A 20,364-nucleotide genomic window follows, 5' to 3' on the forward strand; every position below is an offset into this window, starting at 1 on the left:
CTATAACTTGGGTTTAGTCAAAGTATGAAACACATCAAAAATAAGCCAAGCATAAGCCATTACATTGGTTCTGCTATAATCAGAAGCCATGACTAAAATAAGCAACAATTTGTGGTAAACAAGGAATTATAAAAAAATGTTTGTTGTCTCCAAATAAACCACTGTTTATAAAGATCTTCCCCTCAAAACCCAACTACATATTATTATAGCATAGCGTACGGGCCACAAGCTGCATTTTAAACATGATGTCCCCAATGACCACAGGAATGGTATCTGGTAATATAATTGTATCAGAACAGGTGAAGCTGGAATATTTGGCTTCTGTGGTTTCTTTATAGTGGGCTTTGAAACATGACACAGGTGGGTGCCTTAATCTTAAAGCACAACATCTCCAGATGGAAACTTCACAGTAGGATACCACTTGGCACAATGACCCTTTTTTCTCAAGCAATTAGGTCAAAATTTTAGTCCACTGAATGGAAATTTTCCACTTCATTGAGCTCTTCACATATACAAATGACCAAAGATTCATCTCAATTTTGTGACAATTTTTTCTACGACAAGTTCAAGAACCTCTCACCATCATTCATTGTTAACTTTTTAGAGTGGAGAATGCATGAAAGCTTTTGAAATTCTGCTCAATTGTTGTACAATATACGATATCCTATTATGAAATTGTTAGCTTTTACCTATAACAGACAATATCACCTAAGGCCAAGTGTATTCATGAGAGAATTGATACAAAATTCTGACACAGCATTGCTAAAATATATTCACAGAACCATTATATCCATTATGGGTTGATAGGTGTGCGTGAGTCATTACTTTGTACCATGTAGCAAATGGGAAGAGTTTTTAACATCGTTTAAAATCCTGCACTGATCCAAGATGGTTATATGTGTATTTTACTTTAGAGAAGGGTTGTAATCTAGGAAAGCCTTTTTTGCACTTCAGGACGCAAGAAAAGCAACTCCTCAACATATCTCATCTCTGGTAAGATGGTACAGTCAAAGCTGCCATTTATCCAATGTAAAACTTCGGACAAAACCAGGAGGATGAGAAGGATGGTAATGATTTATTATTGAGCTCAACCTGTACTAAATCTTAATCCGGAATATCTGTGGTTTCTCCGCCTGAATCAAATGAGTGAAGGCAAAACGGATTTTAAAAAACCCAAAACACTATTACCGAAGAATGACCTTAAAAGGAAACGATGAAAAGCATAGGGACTTCTACCTCCAAGAACTCTTTTTTATAGGATTTTAGGATTTTATTAAGGATTTATATGCCGCCCTTTTCCCTGAGGGGACTCAGGGCGGCTTACAATAATGAGGGGAAGGGGGTGCAAGACAAGACTTAAAAGAAAAAAAAAAAATCGTGAATAAAAGAAAATTATCCATAAAAACACAACATTCACTCAACATTCGGGCGGGGTGAGAGTAATCCTATCCCCAGGCCTGACGGGATAGCCAGGTCTTGAGGGCTGTGCGGAAGGCCTGGACTGTGGTGAGGGTACGGATCTCCACGGGGAGGTTGTTCCATAATGTCGGAGCTGCAACTGCACTCTTCCCACGCCGGTGTGAAAAGGAATCTAATGCAAAATATTTTGTGTCCTTGTTACCCGATGTAGGGTCTGCTGCTTGGGTGGGAGAGTTGGACTAGATGACCTCCAAGGTCCCTTCCAACTCTGATAATCTGACACATTCGGGGTGTCAACTTGGAAATCGCACCTCCAGCAGGTGATGGAGCTTCTGGTCTCGCCGTTCTCCTGAAATCGAGAGGGAAAGGAAAAGTTTCGGGGCGGCACGACGGTATTGCCCGGAGCTACGGGCACGGCAGGGAAGGATCGCCCCGCCCCACACACGAAGGTGAGGAAGAACTGCGCGCGGCGACGCAGGTAGCTCGGAGTTAATCATTGTCCCGCAGGCAGGAGTTGCTTCGCTTTGCTCTTCTGGCAGCCCCTCCTTGCGGCTCGGAGTCTCCACCTCCTCGGAGCGTTGGGTGACCCGCCTGCTTTTTCCCCCCTTTCCCCTTCCTTTCTTCCCAGCTAACGATCTTCAGTGGAGAGAGCTTCCTGCCTGGCGGATCGGTCTAACTTCAGCCCGGGCTTTCGGCGCGCGATCTGGTGACCTGGTCGCTCTGCCGCATTTGGGGAAATCGGGTGAGTTTTCCTCCCTTCTCTTCGTCCCCAGAAGGAATTCGGGAGAGCCGCCCTTTTCGCGGCTGTGTCCGGATCCGATCCGCCAAAGTTTCCCGCTCCCTCTTCGGTGCCAGCCGGATTAGGAGGGTCAGTGCAGGTTCTTTATTGCGATTAAGAGGATTTTCTTCCATCTTTCTTCCTGCCGCCCCTTCCTTTTGGCATCGCTACATCCCCGGCCAACCCATTTCTCCGCATGGGCAGGTGTTTTCCCTGCGTCCTTGGCGCCCTAGGGGACACCTCCTTTTCCAGGAATTGGTCAAAGTCGCTGGTCTCTGCAGTACCTTTAGCAGCCCACGCGGAAATCGCTTTGTGCTGTTACCTTTACGCGCGCTTGATGACCCGTTAGGGGAGGCGTGAACTTTTTTTTTTCTTTCCTTCTCTTGTATTTGGTTCGTCGTCTCGAAATCAAAGCTACTTTCCGCGCGTCCGGAATTCTTTAGACAGCTGTTGCTTCCACATCCGCACCGAGTTGAGGAACCTTAGACAGAGGGACGTCAAAGTACAGTATTGAATTTCCTGATTTTTAGTTAGAAAACTTAGGCTTATCCGTATCTTTGGGAGCTGCCGAAAAGGAACGCTTTAAAGAAAAGTTATTTCAAGTTGATCAATCGCTTAAGGTATCCGATGAACAAAATTATCTGGACAAGCCGTAGATTCGTGGGATTAGGAAGGGTTTTTCCCTTGAAAGTTATTATAGGATCGCTGGCTAGTTTCGTTCAAATCCTCCCCTCTCCGTTTCCAAATTGGTTTCCTCCGGTTTAAATTGGGACTACAACTCCCAGAATTCGCAGGATTGCCATACATTTGGGTTGGGGAAAGAATTTCAGAGTGATCAGGAGCATTGGCACCAGGGCACTCGATTGTCGTGGATCAATTAATTTGAACTAAAGCTATGTAGTAACGGTAGAAGCAGTGGCTGTTTCCAACAACAAGAGAAAATAAATAGATGAGGCTAAAAAAAAATGGTCCGGAGGGGAAACTTGATGATAGTTGGTTAACCTGAAAATAATATAAAGAACTTTGGAGAGAGGGATTGTGTTTGGTTAGTGAGGGAGGGGGTGCTGAGAACTGAAAATGCACTTTTCTGTCTCCTGCTGTTCAGGAATGTTGTTATGTCAGATCCGTGCAGACCTGTGTTTGCAATCCCTTTTATGAAACATCCTGATCAGTGGCTCTGAAAATCACCTTTTGCCTGCCCAGAAACCAGTTCCCATCTTGAACCAGCCAGTCTGGGTTGCTTCTGTTTAAGGCAGGGACCAGCATCTCTTAATGCAAGGATTTATTTTAAGGAAGTAAGGAAGAGATGGATTTGCACTTCTAATTAAGATATAACACGGTTGGGGCTTAACATGAGTGATTGGGGTTTATAAACCAAAGTTACACTGTTTGTGAACCCAGACAATTGCAGCTTTATTTAGCTAATAGTGATTAAACCATAGTTTAACATGTACAAATCAAACTCTTCTATCAGAGCATAGGTGTATATTTATTATGTTATGTAGCATTGTTCATTAAATGTAATCAGTCCTGTAAATGTTGATGTTCTCATTTAGATGCTAATTTAAGGAAAATAATTGTATTGGAACAAATTGAAAATGATGAATATAAATGCAGGGACATGGCAGTAATTTCTGCAAGCAATCAAATGCTTGCAAACTAAACAATGCTGAATTAAATTATTGTAATAAGATAATCTCCTCTGGGTTAAGTGGTGTTTTCACAAGCATGTCCACAGTTTTCTTGGCAGCTGTATGGAAATGGCTTTTGAGGGAGAATATTGTGGGTTGGGGGGGGGGTGTTTTCCCAGGACACTTTGCAAACCAGGGATTTTCTATCGTGTCTAAGTAGAGGCCTGATTTGACCCTATTTAGTTGCTGAGATCAGCCAAGGTCGGGTAGGTACTGTCAAGCTTTTGTCCTCATGGCTGGCCACACCCTACCTTTCTGAGAGAATATACAGAACTCTCTGGACTTTTACCTAGGTGTTCTTGTGTCATCATTACTCTATTACATTATGAATGAAATATGTGTTATAGTTACTTGGCAATAGACAGACTTGCAGAGTGTATAAATGTTGAATGGCAATGTTAGTTTAGAACAGCGGTAGAATTCACTTACCTTCCCTACCGGTTCACAAATGTGAGCATATGTGCCGTGTCTGCGCATGCGCACTGCCTTCTGTGCATGGGCAGTGCTCACACATTATGTTGGAGCAGGTGGGCGGAGCCTCCCACATCTGCCACTACCGGTTCGTCCGAACCGTAGAGAACCGGCTGAATACCACCTCTGGTTTAGTATATCTGTGGAGATTCTCAATCATCCAGATCATGGTCGTCCCAAAAGTGCTTTTCAAAAGGCAACTAGGTTTTCTTGGTTTGTTTGTTTTCCTTGAAAATGTTTTGCTGCTCATCCAAGAAGCTTCTCCAGTTCAGCATTTTAGTTTAGAATAATGCAATGGCAAAAGTCTTAGGCTTCAATGAAAACCGAAAATGTTAAATACAAATCTCAGGAGAGCTATGAACACATTTGCTGGGTTGACCCACGTCAAGCCGTAACGTGATGTATTTGTTTTGGTATAATACAATGTATGAATCTAATCATTGTGGTTTTATATTTATGGAGTATTTTGGCTTGCATATCAAATTATGACATGACATGTACGATCATATAAAGCATGGGTTAGTATAATACGTAGATTAGCCATTGGTTGTATTCATACAGTGCAACAAACTATAATATGGATTGTTTGATTTTATGCGTGTCACGTCCCAAACTATTTCTGTGCTAATAAATAGTGATAGAGCTTTCTGGACCCGTTTCCTCCTTAAACTGGGCAAGGTAAGGTCTGACATCATCTTAATTATGATGCATAAATCTGGTGGTAGTATGCTTTTTCCAACTTAAGTTTATTTTTATTTTCTCAAACTGAACAATGAAAAAATCTGATTCACAGTACTGTAGCTACGGTAATTAGGAGGAACCATGCAATATTTTGATGTTGAAACACACCATTAATTTGATTGTTTGAATTTTATTCTGGATTGTATTAATGCTGAATACAGCAGTTAGAAAAGAAAGCCTTAATTGTTAGTGGCATTTGAAGCAACACTGTATTTGGCATCAAAGAAAGTTCAACTGCTGTTTTAGAAACATTATCCTTGTGAGAGGTCTTCTTCCTGTTGCACCAGCTAAATAAAATTCAAATCAAATGCAGCTTTGAAAACATTCAGCATAGCAACCTCATAAAAGAGTATAACTATTCCTTTTGCTTTATCTGGTTATTTATGTACTTATTTGTATCCCACCTTTATTTTTACGAACAATTCAAGGCACCAAACATACAATCCACATGCCCCTTCCTATTTTCAACAGTGAGGTGAGTTGGGCTGAGAGAGAGTGATTGGCCCAAGATCACCCAAGCTGGTTTTCCTGGCTAAAGCGGGACTTGAACTCGCAAGTCTCCCACTTTCTAGCCTGGTGCCTTAACCACTAGACCAGTGTTGGCGAACCTTTTCGGCACTGAGTACCGAAATGGGAGCGGGCATGTATGCCGGAAACCAGAAGAGCAGCTGCCTTTTGCGCATGCACGTGCTGGGAAGATGATATTCTAGTTTCTGGTGCATGCATGCGCACTGGCCACCTGGTTTTCCGATTTCTGGTTTGCAAACATGCATGAAGACCAGCTGGCATGCACGTGCATGCACGTGCCGGAAACTGGAATATCATCTTCCCAGTGTGTGCATGTGCACTGGGCATCTGCTCTTCCAGTTTCCAGCACTCCTGTGCATGTGAAGACCAGCTGGCCAGTGCACCAGAACCCGGAAGAGCAGCGGGTGGCAGCTCACGTTCCCGGAGAGATGGCTTTGTGTGCCACTTCTGGCACACGTGCCATAGGTTTGCCATCATGGCACTAGACCAAGCTGGTTATTAAACTGATACAAGCTGGTGAAAGGGTTCTTTAAGATACTGGGAAGGGAAAAAAAGGCAAAGCAGAATAAATATGTATTAAAATGCAGAGAAAGATAAAAGTGTTGAACTTGTTCTCTGGTGATTACACGAACATGAGTAACAATATGGAACTGGTTTATCATTAGCATCTTCTCCAAATTTAGCCTACAGCCTGCTGTCCTTTTTTGAGTGAGTTCCCAGCAGAGGATTAATCAGGGTAGGGTTAGCCCGCTTTGGTTTTTCCAATACCAGCCAGTCAGCTTGGGGCTGAACATGTCTAAAATGCAAAAGAAATATCCCAATAGTGTAGGTTCAATTTTTTAAAGAAAAAACTAAATCTTAAATGTGATATGAGGCATCCCTGATTGTAGGAAATCCAAGGGAAAAAGCAACTGTGTTGTAAAACTATAAAGAATTGTTTTACATTTTAAAGCACGTCCTTTAATACGGTAGTAATAAACTTGATTCTACCCCTTTTTCTGAGTATATGAAACCACTTTGTGATTTTATTATCTTTGCATCAGTCTTGCAGGGTAAGTTAAGTTATAAAAGAGTTGTTTGCCTAAGGCTGCCTAGAGACCACATGGCATTAAAACTAGGTGAGCTGTGTTCAAAGCTAACCTATGTTGCAAAAATCCAGCCGATTACTATAATAGGCAAGTTATGTTTCCCTTCCATCTGTTGACTCATAAGAAGATAAGGAGTCATAGTTCATTCTGACATGTGGTTGTAAAGGTAGATCTCTTACCATAGATATACTGTACTCCAACGGTTTTCTCAAGATGTTAACAGAAGTATCAAAAAAGAATTTTGCTCTTCCAAGAAAGGCTAATCTTCCCTTCCTAGGACACACATTTAGCTCTTTGTGTAATATGTTTGTCCAGCTATACAACCGCCTCCCTTATATGGGTTAAAGATTTAATCTTGGGCTTGATACAAGCATGTATTCACAGCACAAGCTGTCTCCACTGAACATCCAGGAATGGACTGGATTTAAGGAGGTTAACTCAGCAAAAATAAGAGTGCTAATGCAAATGGTTTGTAGAGTGGGTGTGCGTGGGGAGCTGACACTGGAATTCCAAATAGGCTGGGGTGCTTGCTGCTACAGCTGTGGGAATAAAACTTTGACCTCTGCTGCATTCTAATTTAAAATTTGTGCTGCTCCATCACACTTTTTTGTTCAATTTTTTTTCTCCTTGGGCGCTAAGTAGCTTGGGTTGGAAGTGGGAGATGAGCTGCTTTAGGAAAGGACCTTGAATGCATTTTCAGTACTTCAGCTGCAGGAGTGCGATTCTTTGGGGTTTCATCCTTTTCTTATCACATTCAGTAAAGCACAATACCCATCCTCAACTAAGGCAGTGTTTTCAACCTCAGCCACTTTAAGGTGAGTGGACTTCAACTCCCAGAATTCTCCAGACAGCGTGCTGGCTGGAGAATTCTGGGAGTTGAAATCCATTCATTTTACAATAGCTGAGATTAGGAAACACTGAACTAAGATATTCTAGTCTTGCTTTTTACTCTTTCCTCCTTTGTAGGATGTGTAGGATGTGTAGTAAAAGGCAAAGAGAAAGAAATGGATGTGTTAGGATGGAAATTACAGGCAAAAGGAAATGAGCAATCCAGAAGCCATTTTGTTCTTGACACACCCATATATACACGAATAAACCAGAAGCACATATTATAGAGGAAGGCTATGTTAATCTATGATGACCAAAAATCAGGAGTCTGGTAGCACCTTTTCATACTGAAATATTTTATTAAAAAGTGAACTGCAGCTGCCCTTTACAAATGGACATTATGCTCAGTGCCCAGTGGCCATATTGGCAGGACACTTTCACAGTTCATTCATTCCCGCATTGCTCCTTTTTGTTAATGTGACTGCTAAGCAAACAAGTTGTTTGAATCTTAGTTTGCTGTATCCCAAGCCAGGATTACAAATTGCAGTTCTGGGTTTAAGAACCCAGAATTGGGTTGGCTTTGAGCAGATGAAGCAGGATTGGTTTTGGAGCAACAAATCCAAAGCCCACATTTGGACATATACAACTTACACTGAATCTTAGTTAAGACAAAATTCAGTAAAGCTGAACAATTCAGTATGGTGTAATAATTATATTTCTGGAGAAGGGCTATGAATCAGAAGTGGATTGCTGCCGGTTCAGCCGAACTGGTAGTGGAATTCAGGCCTGGGTCACAGAAGCAGCTGCGATCCAAGCCTGTCACACCCCCAAACTGATTCTCTGGTGTCTTCTGCCATTGCCGGCATGGTTCTGTGCATGCGCAGAGCAATTTTTAGTCAAATGTGCATGTGCAAGCAATGCAAAGCACGGGCGCAGCAAACCGGTACTAACCGGTTTAGGAATCCACCCCTGGTCTGAATTTTAGCTTGTTTTATATGCAATACAACTGGGCACTGTAAGGCAAAACAAAGTAAATCATGTGACGGTTTAACCCAGCCAACATTAGCTAGGGGATTGAGATCCTGATTTTCTTAGGGTTATAATGATCAGTATGCTATCTGTTATATCTGTACTTGCTTTCATCATCTGCAGATGGGCCTTCAGTGTGAAACTGCTCTGGGAATCTGTTCTTCACAGAATTGTTGGGTGACTCCTGATGAGCTCATTTTGCTTTAGAAAGCAGCTGCCTCACAAAAATACCAGCTGTGCCATTTAAAATTGCCTGACAGACAAGCCTCACTGCATTAACAGTCTGCAAGCGTGAGCATGCTTCTAGCACAACACTGCCACACAGAAGCATCTGTGATGTATATCCATTAGGGTTTCTAGTTCTGAGTTATAAAAATCCAGCCAACCTTAAGAAAGTTAACAAATGGAATTTTCCTTATCTCTTTCCCGCTGCCTAGTGGCCATCCAGATTTTTGTAGACCATATATGGAATTACTGATATGTCTTCACTTAGCTCATATATTATAATGGAAACCTCAGAGCAACAAGTTTGTCCAAAACAAGAACTGGCCAAACTGTAAATAATGAATGTGACTGTTCCAACATCTATTTTCAATTATAGAGCTATACAGCATCAGATATAAGCCACATGTTTAGTTATATAGAATGAATGGTTGTAATTGTGAATTATGACTTATTTTCCTTGGCAGCTGTACCAGGATAATATGTACACTATCCAGAACACAGAATAGTGTGTTCAATCATTCATAGTCCAAACTATGGATTTGCATTTAAATCTAACAATCTGCTTTTTTTTTCATCTAATGAAACATTTCCTTCTGTATGTTGTGAATTGGAAACTTTGATCATCCACTGATTTTTTTTTGGGGGGGGGGGTGGTGCCAACCCTGAGGGAGGTTCATTTAGAATCAGCTTGAAGTTGGGCTTTCCTAGATCAATTTTAGGGACTCCCCTATAACTCAGAATGCAGACTGTCCCCATTATAGTTTAAGAAATTAAATAGTTGTTTTTATATCCTACCCTCTTATCCCTGAAGAATATGTTAATATTTTACAATTGGAGATATTGATTTCTATTGTCTGGGATGCTTTATGGAGGCTTTAATTTTTATTTCCAGGCCATATTTTTGGAGAGTATTTGTAATTTTATTATTGCTGTTTTACTATTTATTTTATGAATCACTATACGCTGTTTTGATTCGATGTGATAGGAATATAATTGGGTTAAATTGTTGAGGTATTCTGAGTTACTAATAAAGGACACCTCATATTTTGAGTTGTTTATGGGCCTCTCAAGGGAACCTTGGCAAACCCAGCTCAGGTATTCCTTAGAATTGGCAAGCTTGTCTTGGATATGAATGGTGAGGAAACACTCAGTTTAATCCTAGTGTCAGGCTAGTCTTCGCCAAGCTAGCCTCTTGCTGGCTAGGACAAATGGATGGTAGAGTTTATAGCTAAAGGACCCTAGATTGGGAAAAGCAGCTTTTGGTCTTTCTTTGTTAGTAGCGAAGCCTTGTCTGACCCATCACGATCCCATGGACAATATTCCTCCAGGCCCTCCTGTCCTCTACCATCCTCTGGAGTCCATTTAAGCTCATACCTACTGCTTTGGTGACTCCATCCAGCCACCTCATTCTCTCTCGTCCCCTTCTTCTTTTGCCCTTAATCTTTCCCAGCATTAGGCTCTTCTCGGGTGAGTCCTTCCTCCTCATTAGGTGGCCAAAATACTGGGTCTTTCTACTACACCTGAGTCTTTCTACTATACCTAATGCGTCTTTCTACTACGAAGTCTTTCTACTACAGTATTAAAACTCAGTAGGTATTTATGTACTATACCATTTTGCATTTCCTCATGGAGAACATCTCTGAGAATGTTCTTGGTAATTATCTTATATTTTAGAATGAGTAATTGAAAGTTATACACTGAAGATTCCTTCTCTGGTTTCCAGTATGCGCATAGCCTTCTTATGCTGTTAGTACCAATATGTGATTCAATACAATAATCCTATTAGGAACTATATTAAAAAGTGTAGTCCACGGAAGTGAGCAAAATATTGAAGTGGGCTTTTAAAAAATGTTGGCAGCAATCCCTTTTAATAGGCTGGACCGAAGTTGTCTGTTGGTTGTACCTTTGACTTACTTACCGTATCTTTCAGGTTAATTTTTATAGACTAAATTACATTTTCATAATTAGGGATTTTTGTGCTTTTGAAATTTGGAGTTATTTCCTCCTCCTCAGGTTTTGTCCCCCCCCCCAAAAAAAGAAGTTACATTATGTTCTTTTAGAATCTTATGGGGTTATAGATAGACTAGCATTTTCCACCCAATGGGCTATTAGAGATTTGGGATGACAACTCTAACCATTGTGATCCATTTTGGGGGGGAAGGAATTAAGGGGAGAACCAAGTTAGATGGAGTATGTTTGGTTTATAATTTCCCATTTTGCTTTAAGGCAGGAATCTTCATTTGTTCCTTGTGGATTAGTATTTCTAATTCTGTGTACAATTATACATACCGGTATTATGCAAATGTTCAAGAGAAACAAGATGTGTAAAATAAAATAATCTACATTAGTGAATCAAGAAACATATTGCAATGGCTGGTACAGTGATGGGTTCTGGATCCCGTTTCAACCGGTAGGGCCTCGCAGCATCCCCATGGACGCATGCATCTTAGCACCTCCGCGAGCCTCCGCAATGCTCCAGCTGCTCAGTGGAGCATTGCGCAGGCGCCATGCGCGGAAGCACCGAAGACTTAAAAGACCAGTAAGTAGCTCGGGTGGGTGGGTGAGCCCTTTGGAGCACAGTACTGGAACAGTATCGGGGCGTACCGCCTGCAACTCACCACTGGGCTGGTAGTACCAAATTAAAGATATTTCTAGATGTTTCAAGAGATTGTATATTTTTATAATTTTCTCTTGATGAAGAAACTGGTACTTCAAAGATTCTCTGCTCAGCTGATATCTTTCCATGTCAGTCAAAGCAACTTTTAAAAATGTCTCTTTTTAAAATCAAATGACACAAAATGGATGCATTAATCTTTCTAATGAAAATATTCATTTATTTGACATATACTTTGAATTTCAAATATCTAATCCTCCCTCTGCCCCCCCCTCCCCTCAGTTTTCTAGCATGTTTTGATTTCTCATTAAAAAGCAAAGAACAACATACGTTTTTTTATCGGTATAATATTTATTTTAAAGTTTTTAATGTTAAACTAGAAATATTCTGGTTATTAGAAAAGATATTAGCAAAGGCAGCTTTGCCATCCGAATGAGTTATTTGAGTTATATTAGGATAACATTGTATAAAGAACATTAGATATGGTGACATTGATGTAGCTGGTGGAAGGAGTGATCAGTAAACCCTTCAGAATAGCTTGTTTCTGTGCATGTCAGAAGTTTGGGTTTCTACTGCAAAGATTCTTAATTCTATAGGTGGCTTTTGAAATAGTTCCTGCCTACAGAGCTTTTGGTTCTGTGTCCTTCTGAATTGCATAGGCTAATTGATTTATGGATGGACAATTCTTGTAGCCTAGGTTCAGCTTTATTTTTTTAAAGTGTGTTTTTATAACCCACTTCTGCCAGGTCAGTCTACCTCACATGGTATTTTATTTTATTTTTTAATTTTTTTAAATTTTATTTTATTTTTAAATTTTTTTAAATTTTATTTTATTTTTTATTTTTATTCAATTTATAATCTGCTCTATTCCACTGCAATTCTGGGTGGCATACAATGAATGAAATCTGAAGTGTTAATACCATTTTATAATGCCTTGGTAAGGCCACACTTGGAATACTGCATTCAGTTTTGGTCGCCACGATGTAGAAAAGATGTGGAGACTCTAGAAAGACTGCAGAGAGGAGCAACAAAGATGATTATGGGGGTCTGGAGACTAAAACATATGAGAAACGGTTGCAGGAACTGGGTATGTCTAATTTAATAGAAAGAAGGACTGATAGCAGTGTTCCAATATCTCAGAGGTTGCCACAAAGAAGAGGGTGTCAAACTATTATCTAAAGCATCTGAGGGTAGGACATGAAGCAATGGGTGGAAACTAATCAAGGAGAGAAGCAACTTAGAACTGAGGAGAAATTTCCTGACAGTTAGAACAATTAATCAGTGGGACAACTTGCCTTCAGAAGTTGTGAATGCTCCAACACTGGAGGTCTTTAAGAAGATGTTGGATAACCCTTTGTCTAAAATGGTATAGGGTTTCCTGCCTAGGCAGGGGGTTGGATTAGAAGACCTCCAAGGTCCCTTCCAACTCTGCTATTCTATTCTATTCTATTCTATTCTATTCTAAATTTAAAATAATACAATCCATGCAGTACATCCAGGCAAAAACAAAACCACCAACCATGTTCTCATATATCAAACAATCTTCTCCACTCATTTTAGGCACCTTCCCCAATTTATTCAGCATTGAGCTCCCTAGGACAGTCAGGCTATGCATGTGATAATCTAACGTTTGAGGACTGCTGTTAAGGTAAAAGGAGATCTAATCTAACTACAGATCTAATTACAGGTAACCTCAACGTAGAACCATTCATGTAGTGACCATTCGAACTTACAATGGTACTGAAAAAAACATTTATGGACATGGTCACATGATCAAAATTTGGACTCTTGGCAGTTGGCATGCATTTATATGGTTGCAATGGTCTGGGGTCATGTGATCATCTTTTGCGACCCATTTTGTGTCAATGGGAAAGGCAGATTCACCTAACAAACCTGCCACTAACTTAACAATTGCAGTGATTCACTTCACTGTGGCCAGAAAGGTCATAAAATTGGGGGGGGGGGATTCATTTAACAACTTGCCTTATTTAGCCTTATTTAGAAATTTTGGGCTCAAGCTTGTTCATAAATCGTGGATTACCTGTTGTTGTTTCCAAAATGAGAGAGGGACTATCTGTGGATTTTGACTGCCTAAAAATAAAAGAGCAACTGGAATGAAAAAAGTGAAGCATCCTTTCCTGATATATTTAGAGGCAAACCCCAAGGAAAAAATGTGTGTATGGGATTGTGCATAGCTGGGAAGGGGGCAGTTGAGTAACTTTCTGGAATCCAGTGTGTCTGCTAATTGTGATAGTGGATGAGTGGCTAATCTGCTCAGTGAATTTCCGTGGGTCAGAAAGAGCTCAGGGGATGTCCTGCTAGAGGTGGTGCTTAAATGATTCTAAAAATTCCCTTGGGCTGTTTGTTCTCTAATGCAGCACAGAGGTATTTTAAGGACTTAAATTTAAGCCCCATTGTATTAAACATTGCCCCCACAGTAAATCATTTGTTTGAAAATCATTTATTTGACACAGCTTGCAGTTGCAAAAGATAGCAATAAACGAGGCCAAGACTGTGGGTCTATACCGTATGTAGTCTTCCCAAGGCCCCAGCCTACTGAAGGATCAGTAAAAATACTTGCTTTGAATCCCAGAACAAATATAAACAATGCTTTGAAAGAGCTGCTGTTGCTGCTGCTGTCTGAGGTTATGGAAATGTAAAGCTATCTTAATCATCAAGGAATTTGGATTTTTAAAAAATACTTAAGGTGAAAGAGCATTGGAAACAAAGAAAAGTTTATTAATATGAAATTTAAACAAAACATTGGAATAGGTTTTGTGAACAGAGTGCTAAATTAGTTAATCTGGATGTGAGTGAAATGAATGATTAAAAATGTGTGAAGCTGTATTTGTCTATTCTGAAGTAAACCCTGTTAAATTTAATGGGATTTAATCCCAGATAAACATACTGTATCTCAAACTGCAGTTTTCCAGTGCAATACTAAATATATTGTTCTGGATCATGCAAAATACATAACTGAAATTGTGCAAATCCTATAATGGTTTAGGAGGATGTATTTTCCCAGCCATTTTAGTCTGCAAACAGTTGTTTGTATGACTCAGCAAGCGACATGAACCATCCAGTTGTGGTTTATTTTATAAATTATGGCTTACTGTGTGTAAATTAAGCAATTGATTCCCAAGTACATCCCAATGTTGGAGATAGTTCATGATTGTGTGTGTGTGTGTGTGTGTGTGTATGTGTATAAAAATTATTTATAGTCCCTTCTATCTTTGATATGTATTAACGTTTTCAGCAAACAGAAGGAAAATGTGCTAAAATGTACACTCAACCATATGGGAAATGGGTCATTCATATCATCCCTTGAGTCATGGAAACTCTATTATATAGTTTGCCAGTGCTGTTCTTTTTTCTTCTTGGCCTCAGTGGATCAGAGGTAAAGAAAAAAATCCTGCATCTTTAATAGTAGAGTGAGGTGGAAATTGGGACAGGTAATTTGGCATGCAAGTGGCAACTGCTGAAATTATATTGCTACTACCATAAAATTGCAGAGTCCTTTGTCATTAACATCTATCCATCCCATCCTAGCAAGCCATATCCCGCTTGCTTTCTGCCTGAGTCTTTGGTGAGTTCAAATTAGACTTGGGACATAATTGGCATTAATACTTAATGCATGCCAGTTGCATGCATCAAGTTTGCCTATCACCAAACAGGCTGCCAAAAACCAAGCTTCAAGAAGGCCATTGACCTCCTTTTGAATGTGAAAGAGGTTCAGGAACCTTTACTTTTGCTTACTGGAGAGTTTGGCCTGTGTTTGTTCAGAAAAGGGCAACAACAGGTGTGAGAGCTTTCCTTTGCGCCATAGAATCAGCCGCAGCAAAGCTAGCCAAGGAGCCTCCTAGGAAACCAAGTTCACATGTCTCTTTTTTAAAATAGAGTTGGATCCAACCAGTTCTGACAGGGATTTTATGAGCATTAGCCCAACCTTTATGGCAAATATTAAAGGGGTGAAAACTATGGGAAAGAGAGCCCCTGTTTAATAAAACTGTAATGTGTAAAAAAAAAATCTGCCTTGTACTGTTCTCTGCTTTGTTGTTAAAAAAGGGAAGTTGTGATTTTCGTATTACCTTGGGTATTTCCAGATGAATGATTTGTAGGTGTTCTACAAATCAGTTATTGTTGGAAGTTGTTGTGCAGCTACTTTCTCTTTTCCCATGAAAGAAAGGGAAACACGGAATAATTCTTCCTTTTATGTGGGGGGGGGGGAAGAAAAGTGGAAGAAATAGCGAGGAAACACAAGGTTACAAAAGGAGTGTTGTCTAACTCCCTATAAAACTCCTTAAGGAGGCAAAGGGGCGATTTTATGGTAAAAAGCAACTTCTGGAGCCTTTCTAGAGGAATGTAATATTGTGGGAGTTATTGGCTGGTTCATTGGTATTCAGTAATGTTAACATGTAGGCACTCAATTGTGAATGTTTATAACATTTGCATAGGATGTCTAAATAAGGTAGAGAATAAATTGCCTGTGACATTCAGCTAGGTAGTAAAACATATGTTGCAACCTGGTAGAGCAGGAGAGATGTAGTAATACCTACTTATCTGCACAGTGAGAAGTTGATTTTTAAACAGCCATAGTACTGTAAGTGGTCATATAACTTATAATCAGTGAGAGACTAAGAGTTTTTTAATTTACCATTTAATCAAGTAAAACTATACAGTACAATACTTTATGCTACAGGCCCTTATTTGACCAAAACTCAAATTAGGCTACGGTACTTGTCTCGTGAGGTTGTTGGGGAAGCCCATTTTGCCTAATGTGCCTCTATCTCCACCCTAATGTTGGCTTCAACTTTTGCCACAGATTATGTGGCCCTTGGAAGTCACATAATTTTGGTTTCAGATACAGTAGTTACCCCACATTATCAGTCCCTGTATAGTTCTCCTTGTAGGGTGCAGAGCAGCTTTTGAGAAAGATGTCAGTTAAACATCATCTGAAGGACAATTGCAGTCCAATCTACACATACCGCCCATCTTTTGTGGCAGGATTGTTTTTAATTAAAAAAAAGCTCTAATTAAAATTACATGGCATTATAGAGTTCACATAATTGGTTCAGTGAGGAGGCAAAGGAGCTGTGATTGGCCGCACCTGTTTATTGGAGTCATATCTGTTTTTGTTCCCATTTAATGCTGAAATAGGCGTTGGGTGATGACTGGGCAGTGGCTGTGTCCTTCTGAGCTCTGTTCAGTTTAAACTTTCTTCTAGTGAGCTCCTGGAGTTTCTGTGTGTGATTTCTGGGCCCTGAAACGTGCCTTGGAGTATCCCCAAGCTTGTTTTTCTGCCTTAGGGAGAAAATGGAAAACAAAGGAATCTGGTTTCCATCTCAAGATGGAGCCCATCAGAATAATTTCCTAAATAATTAAAAAGTCTTTTGGCCCAAGATTTATAAATCTTGATTTTTGATCCTGATTGCATCAAGAATCATCTTAATGGAAAATTACTGTTCTGGCAGAATGGTTGCTAGGTATGTTATGAACCAATCCTATCCCCAATGTGTGTTTGCTAAGGCTGTGGTCACTTCCAAGCTACCTGAAATAATGACTCTACTGCTGATTGATGTTTGGAAGGCAATTTCCATGTTTAGAACTAAAGTAAGGTGTGCCAGTTCAATTCACGGAAGAGAGAATTTAAGGTACATTCCATGGTGTTTCACACTTGTCCATTCTTCCTGTGAGTCATTATTGAACTCTGTGTATTTCAGCTCTGTACACATTTTCAGTGGCCGTCTTGTAGGCAGTTCTTTCTACAATGCCTACTTTCTGATTTCTTGCCTAAATTACAGCAATACGTGTCTGGGATTATACTGGTGTTTAATCAGAGTGGAGCTAACATTACAGTAGTAAAATATAAAACACAACTTTGCTATATAAAAAGAAAGGTTGTAGTAATTGTTATTCTACTTACATTATGGATTAAAAAGTTTGTGCCTCACTGTACAAAACCCACACAGATCCTGGCTTCAAATTTCAAAATTGATAAAATGAAATATATGCAGAGAGAATATCAGGAAATTGTTTAGACAGCTAATATTTTGTCTTAAAACAAAGATTAGATTTAGCTTTTACATTTAGAAAACTGGAATAAAATGTGCCAAGTTAACTTTATGCTATTATCTTTAAAAGCTTCCCCCATTACCTAAAATGAAACTTTGATAAGAAAAAAAAACATATTAAGCTGGGTTGATAGATTATAATAACATTGTAGCTTTATTTTTTACTTTGTGTTGTAAACTCAACCATGATTTAATGAAGAAAAGATGCTTGAACAAACTAGACTTTAGTTTGATGTAAAAACTGGTGCAATAATTTTGGATTGTTTTTATATATTAATGTTATCAGTGAAAGTACATGAACTTGTAATGTTGTTGTACTAGTTTGATCTAGTGCAGGGGTGTCAAGCTCAAGGCCCAGGGCTAGATTCAGTCCGCGGGGTGCTTAGATCTGGCCTGCGGGGCTACCCTGGAAACAGTGAAGGACTGGCCCGTGGTGCCTCTGTCAGTGAAAACGGAGCTTGTGAGGGCTGCATGCGACCCTCCCAAGCCCTGTTTTTGCTGGCAGAGGGTTGCAGAAGGCTGAAAATGGAGCTCGGGGGCCTGCTTTTCTGTCAGAGCGCTCAGGCCACCATAGATGCCCTCGACACGAGTGATGTTGATCTGGCCACACCCACCCTGACCACATCCACTCTGCTGCCCCCCCAAGGTCAAATATAAACCTGATGCGACCCTCAATGAAATTGAGTTTGACACCTCTGATCTAGTGGTTAAGGCACCAGACTAAAAACCAGGAGCTGGTGAGTTCTAGTCCTGTTTTAGGCATAAAAACTGGCTAGGTGAATTTGGGCCAGTCTCTTTCTCTCAACCCAACCCACCTAAGGGTAGTCCTAAGGTCAAATCAAGTTCATTACCTCTAGCTTTTAATGCAAATGTGACCCAGATATGCATGCTTGTAGTAGTTGCAATGGTATTTCGGGCATCTTACTAATACCAGCCAGTCGTGTCACTAGTAACCACAAAAGCTTTGCCGTAAAGCTCCCAAATAATAACTTTCCGCACAATTCTTAACCAGCCAAGGCTTGCTGGAATTCACTTCAGGCCCTGCTGATGGCATTCTATCCACAGGGTGGTGCTACAACTATGACTTCTCTAGCCATCTTCACAGGAATTGGAACTGGATCAATTTTCTCCAATGAATTATTTTCCAGATGTGTTGGCTTTCAGCTTTCATTGCAGGGGACAGGGTGGCCAAGGAATAATACATTCCTGGAGAACATATTGGCAGGTTCCCCCTTGATTAAAGATACTTGCAAATTTAAGGCCATGGGAATTTTGCTAATCATTATTAACAAATGTGTGGATAATGGACTTCTTTTTACATTACTATTTTGGAATTGCTGTGGTTAGATCATAGATAGCCCCTCAGGGTTGGATAAGTACATGTAGTAGAAATTTGAACATTTAAATAATCTGTATTGATGTTCTCTTTAACGTAGAATGTGACCCTCGATTTTTAAAAAACAGTATCAGAAAGTGATAGGGCATAGCTCTTCCGTTGTTGAGATTATGCTGTGGTGAGGATTACTAAAGGATTGGCTGTGCAGTTTTTTCTTAGGGTTCAGCAAATGCTATAGAAACAATTTCATAGCCTCATCCAATATATCCAGCTGTTTATCACTTCTTCCAAGGTGTAGTTGCAAAGACATGATGGATCTGAAACCAGATTTTGTTTTGGACCTACCTTCCATGTAAGAAAGTATCCTTAACAGAATTATTATTTGGATGTTGAGGTTTCGTTTTCCTTTTAAGCTCTTATTTCAAGACTCATAACGTGATGACAAATCTTTGATAAATAGTGGAAACATAAAATGATTCCCACATTTCATAATTATTGAAATAGAATAAAAACTGACAATGTAATAAAAATGTAGGTTTCTTTCCTTTAGCTAAGGAAAAGAAGAGAATGGTTTTGCACCTCTAAAGAGAGTCCAATGACATAGAATATGTAGGAATGTAGTCATTTGTTCCAAAAAGTTGCTTTGCTTTTGTTTTTATTAGCGTTTCTACAAAAATTGTTTCCCTTTGTGGTCACTATTCTTTTGATGCTTTATCTGTCATGGGCATTGTGGGTTATCATTAGCTATTGGATGTATCTTGTGGAAATATCAAATAAAACTCATCCTGTATTGATGGTTCAGTCATGTTTTTACGAATTTCTTGATTGCTTTTGCATCTGAATTCTACTATCAATTAATGTTTCCCATTCCAAATATTCTGTTCTTGGCAGTGAAGATCCTGATAGGTTCACTAGGTCAGAACACACTTTTTACTTATTAGAAACCTTGCTAAAAACAAACATAATAAAGAATAAGTTTCCTAAAATAACAATATACCAAAAATGAATTATGTGATTATTAAAGCTAATGCTAACTTTTGAAGTTATTAAAGTAGAAACATGTCACGTAAAACATCTTTCTCTGCATCAGTGTATTTATATTACAGAATAGTGAAACTAAGAAGATTACAATCTTCATACAAAGTTAAGTAAAGCAATAGCAATAGCTCTTAGACTTACCAGTAGATACACTTCACAGGGCTTTTTCTCTGTATCTTTAAAGCAAGGATTTCTGGGTTTATTTGATTCATACCTCATTGTATTCTAGTTTTATCAGTGTCACAGAATCATCAGACAAGTGATGTGAATACATGGGTATGGGAATAATCTTGTGATGCATGGTGATCTTGTAAGGGTCAGCCAACTGCTTAATGTCTAGATAAGAAAGACAAGGAGTTTTATTTTTATACTAGTATTCCTCCTCATGGGAGTTTAAGCATATATTTACAGTTCTTAATTTCATAACAACTGCAAACTTAAATATCTCAAATGCAACTTCCTTTTTTTCCCTTTTTAACAAAAATGTGCTTCAATATTTGCAGCACT

At 39.6% G+C, this 20,364-nt stretch overlaps 1 protein-coding gene across 4 annotated transcripts in view; it reads left to right on the forward strand.

Annotated features, from left to right (window-relative positions):
- Positions 1–1,579: 1,579 nt before the first annotated feature.
- The window catches only part of PLEKHG3 (pleckstrin homology and RhoGEF domain containing G3), a 56,600-nt gene continuing 37,815 nt past the window's right edge, over positions 1,580–20,364 (forward strand). For 2 of the 4 annotated variants that reach the window (XM_032218175.1, XM_032218166.1), the window contains exon 1: positions 1,580–2,161. The gene's annotated coding sequence lies outside the window, so the exon portion shown is untranslated. Of the gene's footprint in view, positions 2,162–2,190; positions 2,818–20,364 lie in introns of those variants that run through there. The other 2 variants (XM_032218190.1, XM_032218182.1) reach the window with 2 other exon arrangements.

This window comes from Thamnophis elegans, chromosome 1, assembly GCF_009769535.1.
Source record: "Thamnophis elegans isolate rThaEle1 chromosome 1, rThaEle1.pri, whole genome shotgun sequence".
NCBI classification, from domain to species: Eukaryota; Metazoa; Chordata; class Lepidosauria; order Squamata; family Colubridae; genus Thamnophis; species Thamnophis elegans.